The sequence below is a fragment of the Camponotus floridanus genome, unplaced genomic scaffold, assembly GCF_003227725.1.
Source record: "Camponotus floridanus strain SB8 unplaced genomic scaffold, Cflo_v7.5 scaffold10, whole genome shotgun sequence".
Classification (NCBI taxonomy): Eukaryota; Metazoa; Arthropoda; class Insecta; order Hymenoptera; family Formicidae; genus Camponotus; species Camponotus floridanus.
Genome location: NW_020229215.1, coordinates 2,315,754 through 2,328,061, shown reverse-complemented (window position 1 = coordinate 2,328,061; position 12,308 = coordinate 2,315,754).

Genomic DNA, 12,308 nt, shown 5'->3' with positions numbered 1-12,308 from the left:
AATACTTTGGAAGACTTTTTTTCTGAGCTTAAATAATATCAATAAAAACGAAAGAACACATTAATAAGTTACTATTTAAAGTTATTATCGTCTATATCTACCTGCTTTATCCATATTAGAAGGAATCAGCTTGCGCGAAAATTTTTCAGTGGATTAAGCTCCGTAATGATCAGACTCGTATACAAAATATATGCCGTTCGCGTAACTAAGGATTAAAAGAGCATCGTCAAAGGTAGAACGACAAATCGACACTTTCTACAAGACACCTATATCGAGCCCTTTCACGCTGAATCCCCTTCTTCCCCTCCTCCTTCCTCGCAATCGTAAGTCCCGCGGGAGTCGCAGCCGGTAACGAATTTCGATATCCATCCTCCGACGAGAGAAGGCGAGCATAGGCATGGCGGCATGAGATGCGGGGGTGGAAGGCAACGTGATAGTATTGACTCGCTTCCGCGGACGTGCGGGGGCGGAGTTTTCGACCTGTCTACCCCGATGCTCCCCGCAACCCTGTCCTCCCGCTGCCTCCAGGAAACCGGGGTCGTGCCAGGCTCGATCGGGTCGGTCGGGAAGGGTGAGACTGACTCTCGTCGCACGGGGCTGTCAACCCCCCACCCACGCGACGACAAAACTCCCGCTGAAGGGTGACCCAGCAATGGCGGCGGGACTTGTTGTATTTCGCTTTCGAGGTGAGCTCTCTCCATTCCCTTCTACCTTCTCGATTCTATCCCTGTCCTCCCCCTGCTCCTCCGATCTCGTGAACCAAAACGAGATGGTGGCGGACGGGGTGGTGTGAGCGAGTGGCGGAAGGAGAGAGCGACGGTGAAGAGGAGAAAGGGTGCATAGCGATCTCCGGAGCTTCAAAGGAATGAAGGGGGAATGTAGAAAGAGAGAGAAAGAGGGTGGAGGACTATATCGCTCGGAAGCAGCAACCTCCATTTATTTTATTACATTATCATACCAACTAGGCGCTCGATAAGTGGGGCTTTAAAGCGACGGTTCTCAAATCGTTTCGCGCGAAACTTCCGCGCGCGACTTTTGCTGACAGCGATGCTTCGATGTTATCCTGAAATATCGAATATTTTATTTCTTCATAAATCTGGATTTAATTTCCGATTGAGAATGCGAAATTTCAAACCTATCATGAAACAAAATTAAAATCCTTTTTCCTTATATATCAATAAAAAATAAAAAATAGATACTAGAACATTTATCAATTATTTTAAAGAATCCATTAATGAAGCATCATATGTTTTTTTCTCATTATTAAGGAAATTAGATTTACAAATATATTTCTTCGAAAAGAGAGGAAATATCTTTTTAATAAAGGATAAGAGTAAAATTTACATTAAATTGTGTACATAATAATTATGTTTAATAATTAATGTAGTATTATTTCATTAGATATTAATATTTTTTAACTTTATCATTTCAATGTAACGTAATAGTGCTAATGTTAATAAAACATATTTCAAAAATTTTTCTCTTGTACTTTAAATATAATAATATTCCTCGCATGTATAAAAATGTATAACGAAATAGAAAAAAATTCTGAGAGAAATTAAATTAATATAAATAAATGAATTAAAAAGACACACTAGTTTCATATAAAATTGCAATGCATCTTATTTAGAAAAAATATCAAGCTCTAAACTTGTTTCGGCAAAATTTTTAATAACAAACTTAAAAGAATACATTTTAAATATTAAATTATAACAATAGAAAAATCGGTTATAAATATATTATTATTAATGTATAATATCAATAAATTTTTCGAAATAATCTTATAAATATAAAAAGAGAAATTATATTATACATTTTTTTTCTCTATCTCGTAACATCGATTCATTCAGTAGTCATTATAGACCTCATTTAAAATTTCTGTCGCGATGCAAACGTCGTTTTGCGCTTCGACCGATTAGCCAATTATTAAATCCGAGCCATTGACTCAATTAAATTAGACCAATCTGACATTTTTACCGCACGCTTTTTCGACGGGGATTGATATGGAAAATTTGTAAACGAGCAACGAGACAAACAAATGTGTGTTGCGACAATACGCAAATGCGTGCAGTCGAAATCGCGGCTTCAATTATATCATAAACGGAATTTGATGCAGCGCATTTTGTTTGAACATTAAATCGCGCATCGGTCCACGCCAGCCGCTCGTTAAGTAAAATTAAAACCGGAAGCGACACACGTAGAGCACTGTGCAATTTAACGACCATCGATTATCAACGCGAGTTTAAATTGAGCGCGAATACAATTATCCTGGCGGATTTTACAATCTCGTTAGACATATCCTTTTCACTAGGCACGCGGCCGATTTAATTCGCGCAAACATTCGTCGTCGAATAATATCTCTTCTTCGCACTGATGACCCTCTCGACATAATATTTCGGTGATAAATGAATCTCTCGGACCGAAATTTTTGCTTTGACGAAGGTAAAAATATTATCACAAGTAGTATGTAAAAGCGTATAAAATATAATTTCTATAACATTGATTGATGTTATTTTAGTGTAATATTATCATTTTAACTTTTAATAAGTCAAAAGATATTAAATAAAAAACTATAAAGCATAAATTATTTTGAAAAAAATATAAATATTAATAATTATTATTAAATATTATTAAATATACAATTAATTTCTTGATTGTTAGAATTAATGTGTTCAAAAGAAATCATGTCTACAGAATTAAACGAATTAATCGTAGTAGTATGTCTCAAAAATTTAATATTTATTAGCAAATAATATACTGCAAGAAAAATGGAAAAAAAACGTATATTAAAAGAAAATACAAATTTTTAATAATTTATATTTTTTTATCGTTGTACGTGTATGTGTGTGAAAAATCAATGCAGTCTTTTGTAAAGAAAAGGCAAAGGGAAAAGTAAAGAGGGTCAATCGGGTCGAGAAGGGACGAATCCTCTTTCCGTTTGTGGATATTCGAGATGAAGTGGCCGCCCTCCTGGTCGAGAACGAAGACGAGCCGTAATCCTGGAGAATACGTGAGGCGGAAGTCTGATTTCTTAAACAGAACTCCAGGACTCGCGGGGCTTGGATGAAAAATTCACAGAGATCTTATTAGGGTAGCTACCTTGTAAATAGCGATGGACTGTACAATCGATGACATATAGACTCTTGAAACGGTCTGAAAAATCGTTAACTCTCTATTGAAACTGAAATCGACAACATAATGTTCGCAAACAAAGAACATTATTTGATAAAGAAATTGTTTTTATTCAAAAATTATAAATTAAATAAAAATATTTTTTACAATGTGTATATAAACTATTTTAAGCAGATCATGTTTCTACGATTTTATATTTTAATTAAATTAAATATAAGGATTAAAAAGATATCTATATTACATTTCTTTCTCGTATATGTATTCATAAAAAATATTAAAGCTTTAATAATCATTTAAAAAGTGTTTTATCATAATTTTATTACGATAGCTATCTCATTTTATATTAAAAAAAGAGACTGTGCAAGGTTCTTGAAAGAAGGTTTGTCGAGAATGAAGCTGCAGCGGTCAGAAGAGACTGTCGGACTACCTTCATCCCCGCGTCCTCCATTCCTCATCCTCCCTCTTTCCTAAAATCAATAGGTACGTCGCCGCCCGTCACGCTGTGAATTGTACAACATTATTGTTAAACGATTAAACAATATATATTATAAACCACGTCGATACGCAATTATTAATGTGCACGGTCGTATATCATCAATATAATTTCAAATAAACAATATATTGCAAATTTATATAAACTTCCATTCTCTAGCGATAATAATCAAAATAAATTTTATCGATCACATTTATTTTCTAACAGCTGTTTATAAGAAAAATAAGTTCACAATTAAATATAATATATATACATATATATATTTGTATGTATGATATATTTTTAATATATTATATTTAATATATAATACATTTTTTCACGGAACACTATGAATTTTTGTAAAAAAAGGACCTTTTTTTATAAATTTCGCTACGTTCATAGTTCATTGAAACTTGAGAGAGTGAGTTTTCTCTCAAGATAACATCCCTTCACCAGTCACGACACAATGTCGTAACAATTATCTCTCCAATTATTTTCTTTCCACTCAGACAACGTTTGCTTGTCGCGTGCCGATGGTTTGTCATCCGTAAAGCTGCGCGATTCGTTCAGTGAACCGAGAGCAAAGCCTTTGTCTCTTTCACGAATTAATTTCAAGGACGAGGACCTTCTCTGCGAGACAAACCTTGTCTCCGCGAGCCCAATTTATGCTTAAACAAGGAGCATCTTCGCATAACTTAGCGTTGCATGAAACGCAACGTCAAAGGGAGGAAATTCCACTCTTAAAGGGTCTCACGGACTTACTGAGCTTCAAAGACGAAAAGGAGAAAATAGGATAAGCAAAAAAAGAAATCTCCTTAAGACTCGTCAGTTGTCTCGGAAATGCATAAATGTCACTTTTTCTTATCAAATATACGAGAAATAATTTGATGATTCTTTAAATTTAATCTATTAATGCTTCTTTCATATCTTTTGTTTTGTCACAACTGATTTTTTTAAAGAGAAAATTAATCAATAAAATAAAATTTTTTTCGTTATATCGTATATTTTATATATGAAATATCTCCTCAGGAATTCTTTTCAGAAATATGGGAGAGAGAGAGAGATACTTTATATTTAATCTATTTATATATTTTTCTAACATATTTCTGCAAGACAAAATTATATAAATAATTATTCATTAATAAAATAATAAATGTTTTAAATAACGAAATTTTTCTAATTAATTAAAAAGCACAATAAATGATTTTTGCTTATTAAAAAATTAGAGTAGAAATTAATTATTAATATTTATATATGTATAAAATTTTGCACGCATTCCTTAGACAAGGAGAAAGGGAGAGATATACATTTCAATCAATATTTAGGTCGGTAACAAGGGAATGATGGAAACTAGTGAGCTTTCTTCGAAAAAGGAACTTTCTACATTACTGAATTTCGTGAAGAGAATACATCGAGTTTATCTTACTTTAATAAATTATTCACACAGAGAAAATAATAAATAATATATTATAAATACACAAAACATAAGATTGCAATTATATTGACAAATTTTTTTATTGAGTTTTATGCTTCTCAAGCAAATTTGATAGTCATGAAAATAAACGAAAAATATATTCATATACTTAATAAATGTATCTTATCTTTTTCTTCTAATTGATATAGCGTGATCTATTAAATCATCGTGATTATTTGCACAACAATTAAAAGAAATATCTGTTAAAAGAAAATTTTATTATGTAAAATATGTAAAATTAGAAAATGCAAAATTTTTCAATAATTTTTGTGAAACATAATACCAGCATTATACATAGATTTTAGAAGATGTTACATTTTTTATGTAGCATCTTTTTTATGTAGCGTTTATATCTGTTAATTTGCTCTTTTAAACTCATTTAAAAAAAATAAAAACCTAGAAATATAAAAAACTGGCTCTTATACTTTTTGCAAAATAAGATATTTTATACCAATAAATAAAATTGTTTTCCATTGTGTTTTTTTATACCAATATAGTAAGGGGATGATTTTATCGAGGGTTGGTATATCAATCTATATCAGCCGTTGATTTTTTTAATTGACCTTAATTTTCTGTAGAGTTTGAAAATTATGTAAAGTATATCAATGATTGATACATTATCAGATACAGATCAATTAGCGATAAAAATTAATGATATAATACTATTTTGTCGTCCAATGATAATGAGAAAAATCGCAAACTACATTGTGTAAGAAATTTTGTATAACTATAAAAATATTAAAAACATTATGAAAATAGATAAATGTAATAGATAAATGTAATAAATTAAATATTATATTTAAATAATATACATATATATATTGTTACATCCCTGTGATTCGTCCTTTTGCAATCATTTATGTTGTTCGCTGTACCGCATAGCGGAAAGGTTCTCAGGGATAGAAAATCGTAAAAATGTCTCCGAGCGCGTTGTTAAGTTGTTGATAAATAACGACTGTCAGTGAGATTGAGAATAGCTGTCAAGCTAAATGGATGTATATTAATCCGTGACTCTTTGTGCGAATATTCAGATTTTTGCTACAGCTATTTGTTACAGCATTTTGTTATAGCTATTATTTGTTGTAGCTATTAAAATTTTTTTATTATTATTAAATGCGTGTTCTCATTTGCGAGTGCGCGAATGATAGCTTCCGTCGCATGCATTCGATATCAAAATTGTTTCTCAATATATATAAATATTTTATACAAACTTATATATTTTATTAATTCTAATGTTATCCAAACAGAGAATTCGTATTTTTTTCTTTCAATTATGTTAAATTTATATAATAAAATAACTAAAAAAAAATAACTAAAATAACTAAAAAATAAAATTAATTATGTTATAAGTGATTATTATAACAAAATAGTTATTTCAGTTTATTTCGCTATATTATATAAATTTATTATGTAATTCAATAAATAATAAAAAGTTTTAACATTATAGGAAACAAATAGTTTCAGAAGAACAAACACATTTGAATTCAATTTTTACTGTCCAATTTCAAAAAAATAAGCCAAAAGTTTGTAAACTTGTATTTTATTTTATTTTTATTTGTTGAAATATCAAAATAAATTTAGAATTATATAATCCTTCTTATGAAGAAAAAGAAGGCTTCATTAATCATATATTTAAGCACAGAAATAAGTTGATAGATACTTTTATACACAAGAATGATATCTATTATACTATATGGGATTTAAAAAGATCTTCTCTTTTTAAAAAGTATATATTTTATTAGAAGTAGTATAAGTAGTTTTATTATAAGTAGTATTTCATTATAAGTATTATAATAATAAAATTCATGTTTTCATTATATTAAACGCTAAAATAAAAAGAATTAATTAATTTTATTCCAGATATGTATTCTCGTAATTGTGACACATCGCAAAAATGACTTCTAAAAGAGGACAGTCATCAATACCATCTTGTAACTAAACTCTGTCGAAACAGAAAATGCTTCACGTCAAAGTGCAGAATTTATCTCGAATTTAATTTCAACAATTTAATTTCAATAATTTAAATTCAATAATCAAGCTCAAGTAAGATACTGTCTTTTCGAACTACAAAAATCATCAAAGTGTCTACTATTTCGCGATATATTCACAATTATTTGTCCACACACATTTCGCGATTTCTTCTCGAAAATCGTGGCGCCCGAAAATTACGGCCAGCCCTGCCTATCGTAAAAGATGTTGTTTCCCCTTCTTCATGTTCCATCTACGCCACTTCCACTCGCTTTCTCGCACACACAAACACACGGAGGCAAACCGCCCCACGAGCCTCACCCCTGGTAACTCACTTCTGCCCTCACATCCCCCCAGGCGGCTGCTGCGGTCCGCTGAATGGCCGAAAGTGGGGGAGCCCCTTTTAGCTGCCCACACAATCAATAGCAAGGCCTCCCGCTTCTACTGAATGGACTTGGCGCGCCCGCCGCGCTCCTCATCGCAACTCCTCTATATTGATTACTACGCCGGGGTGGATCGGCGCGAAGGCGCGCGCGGGGTGCCGCTCTATCGACCAGGCCAGCTGTATTACTGTTCATTCATAAATTTTCGGTTTTCACTCATGATGTTGCCGCGGTCTAGTTTCACGCCGCCGAGCAGGCTCGACGAGCTGAGCGAGTAATGTTACATAAGCGATTTTTAAATATTTATCAATTAGTCATAGTTTCCTGCAAAACTATTTTTCTCTCATAAATATTAATTTTAATATTACAATTTAATATTTAATATATTAATTTAAAATATTAATATTTTGTTTTCTTTTATAGATCGAACCAGTAAAGGTACCGAAAGAATCTCAAAATTAAATATTATTTAACTTAAACTAATTCTTATGACACAACTGCATCTCTTTTTAGATCTTGTTTTTAGAAAAGATAGAACAAAAGACATTAATGTGTATGGGAACAAATTAATTATTTAATCATAATAATAATTACTAATTTTAATGCTAGTGAATTATTGAGCTAATTAAAATTTATATAGCATCATTCATAATTGATCCTTTTCTTAGTTTCATTTCCGGATAGAGACATGTAGTCCATTAAATTTCAATGAATTTTAATTAACATTTCTGAGAATAGTTAGATTCATACCATCGTGCGTACAAACTTGTTATAATGATCCGAGATTTAAACGCCCATGTTCATCGTGGCATTTATAGGGCAGCCAGTAGTCGTTGAAAGAACGAATGAATGGAATTGTGAAGTGATTCGTTTATTTTAGATTATAAATTCGAACTTATTTCGATTGATTTTAGCTAGTCTATTAACTCTCTTGTTCTTCCGTAATTTCAATCAGTGTGTTTTTTTTTCCCTACAGCAAGAGACTTTACTTTTCAATTCACTTCACCATCCAATCCCATTCACAGAATGTTACTATATGTTAGCTTTCACGTAAATGTTGTGTAAGCCTTTCTCTCTAATACTTCCACCGAATCGACCGCCGACACCTCTTTCTCGAAAATCCAACAAACTAATCCTGTAATCCAGGTCCGTGAATTACACAATGCGAAACTTGGAAATGATCAACGCTTAATCTGCTTTGAATTTAAAATCATTCATTGAAAAATTTAAAGCATTCATATTATAGATATATAAATAATGAGATAAGAATCTAAAAATTTAATGTAAAAAAAATCAAGAATAGAAAAGTTAAATATATCAAACTTTATATTTTTTAAAAATAAAACAGTTTTTACTGCGTGATGAGAGAATTTAAATAATTTGTGTATATTATGAGAATATGTATATAAAATGCAGAGTATAAATATAATAGACAATATTTATAAATATTACGTATACTAATCTTAAATATCTAGTTTAATGAATCAAAAATATAATAACTAAGTTACCTCAGATTTCCTAAATTTCTCTTTAGAGGTTTCTAAATTCATTACCCGTTTCATAAGTTAAAGCTACATCTAATGTACGTGGCGAAATTACTCTTCAGATTCGTGCAAATTGTACGTCTACAAGGTGCGGTTTGCGAAGGCGGGTCCTTCGAGAGATACTACATTATCGTATTAAACCTATTCGCACGAAATTGTTTCTGTCAGTGTGTTGATCTACCATTCAGAATTATTGACATGACACTGATCCACTAGATTGGATTTTAGTACCTCTAAATATCGTCTAGCGTGGATTTGATAAAAGATGATAAAAGATGTTATAGTTTAGTGAAGCGTTATTTACGATGTCCTAAAGCACAGGGATGAAGCTATATCCTTGTGAGAAAAGATATTTGAGTTGAGAGAATCCCCGTCTGTCGAAAAGAAAAAATGAGATATGAAGAGTTATTATATATTATATATTATATACATATAATGGATTTATTTTTGAATACCAATAAAAATCGCATAAAAGTTGTACTGTGAGGATTTCGTATTTTAAACCAATATATTTCTCCTTTGTATTTTGAATAATGCGATTCTTTGGAAAGTATAATAATATTATTATACATTCTCAAAAACGAATAACATAGCTTGACATACAATTATTATTATTTATTTTTATATTTTATATATTTTAAATATCTTTTTTTCATTTTATCGTTTCAAATATTATGACCTAGTTTTTACAGTCTTAAAATACATGTGAAAAAAAGATAACATAACTATATATATAATGTGTGTGTAGGTGTGCACAAAATTATTATCATTTCAGATGTTACATCACTTTTTCTATAAAACACACCACACACATCACATTATTAGATTGTATAATAACGTAGCTTCCTACAGCGCGTAGGCCAGGACGTATTTCGTTCTCTACAAGCTGGAATCTAATTATGTGACGTATCATTTAAAAGGACAATCACGAGATTCCTGAGAAAATGATATTCATATCTCTTCTTGATTCACACGCGAAGAGTATCGCGTGGGCGTGGAATTAATAAATTTCATTTATTAAGATAATTCGCGGCATCTGCGGAGTATTTTTAATTTATTTCATGTCGCGGTGACATAGATTTCCCGAAGGCAAAAGCTACTGTAGTTCGTAATTATTTCTTGAATAAACGCCAGGGAATCTAATTAATTTAATTAATATACAAAGTAATAATTGTGTACAAGAGCGCGAGCAATTTCTTAAAGATTTATGAAGAAATTTATATATGCTTTCGCGCAAGAGATTATGAGATTGAATTTATTAAAATGTAATTAACGCTCTTTCGCTGGACGAGGAGTTAGCCTCGAAGAAGTATAATTTTCGCTCGAGGCTGTCACCTCGAAAGTAAGGAAATAGTTGCACATTACTCATATAACATTATATGTGCTCTCATAGTTTTCCACTGAAGTAACGTATGTCAAGTATGCCTAACATTACTAACTAAGGTTATTGCGCATTCTTGGAGATACATGTGGCGTTCATTGAGGCAAACTACATCCCTCTATCATCGTTAGAGGGACCGTTAGAGTCGTTTGCAATGCTATGTTGCATAGCTTATCATGGTTGGTGGATTTCCTCCTACGCAATTTTATGTAAATTATAGTAACTAGAATACGCTGATGTGTAGCTCTTAAATCGGCCTGCTATTTAAGGTAAATTGGCTAATCGCTTAATCTGTTTTGCGTAAATTGAAGTTAAAAACACACGCATTTAAAGAAAATTTTATTATAAACAACAAAGAGATATATCCGGTATAAAATGAAGAACTACAAAGAAAATTGCAAGACTGAAAGAAATTAAATCCATCACAAAAATTCAACATATTAATAAATTCAACACACATTCATCACAAATAAAGAAATAATTTAAATAAATTATAAATAAAATTATCAATAAACAAGAATATTTTCGTATGTGCTTCGGAAATATATTATAATACATTTCTTTTTTATTTGTGGAATCGTTTAAAGCAGTGGCACTTTTAAAGCTGTCTTTTTACTTCCACTCTCGCAAAACTTCATGTCGAAACAGCGCGCTTTTGTATTGACAAATTGTTCATAGAATAGCAAACCGCAAAAGGATGCAATACCGAGAATGCAAGTACAATTTTGAGATTTCTTAACTCAATAAAGGATTGTCTCAATTATGCTTTTGATTCACGTTCAGACATTCTACGCCTTATTATTAATATCTTTATTCGAATTTTCCCCGAAAGCGTAAGATAACGAGAAAGATAGATGTTCTCGTAAATTAGATATATTTAATAGATATCTTTTAATGAAAATATCAAATTTTACGTTGTACAGAATCAACATCAATCGAAACTTGATTAAAGAGACATGATTACATAAAAATATAAAATATTAAAATTGAACAGTGATTTCTTCTTAATGTATTATTACGATGTACTTCATATGACTTTTATATTTCTAAAACAAATTTATATATATTTTTCTATAAATACATACATTTAATTTATTTATGCTGATTTATTACTTTCTCCCAAATTCTTCTGCAGTCGATAATATTTGCCAATAATTGTAAATATTAAATAGAAAATTTTATGCAGTTCGGAAATTGATATAATTTGCGAATAGCGTTTATTTAATATGCATAAATATTTGATCTCTCTGTTAAATTTTGTTGAATTTGATGCAACTGATTCGCCCAAAATGTAGGACACCTACACATATATAAGTACATGCATTCAGCATTAATAACGAATATAATCTCTGGATTTTCGTTTTGTCATTAAATTTAAAATGCAAATTTAACATTTATAAATTCCGATGTGTTCGATTGACTTATTTGATAAATAAAGTTAAGACTTATCAAGATGTAACAATTATTAAATTAATTATTTATTAAAGCTCTTACCACCTCATTTTATTTGCTCGACTTGAAAATTAATTAGTAAAAAGTAATTTAGTAAAAAGTAATTTAGTAAAAGTAATTTAGTAAAAAAGCGTAAAAATTAAATTTGAAATTTTTATTATATAAAGCTCATGAAAACTTATAAGATGTGTGTGTTTCTACGAAAATAGAGAATTATTAAATAACAAATTTGGAATATATTTACAACTGTTAGACAAAATTATTCGTATTCGTTATTACATTTGAGAGAAATATTAATAATATTCAATATTTTACTATTGTGTAAATAATGAACATAAATATATTTGATTAAAGACTCTCATACAAGAACAAAAAGAAAATATAGAAAATGGTAGACTTATATATATCTAATATTGATTATAAGAAATATTTGAATTATAATCACTTTTAAATTAAAAAATTAAATTTTTATTTAATAAAAAATAAACTTTAAACTAAAATA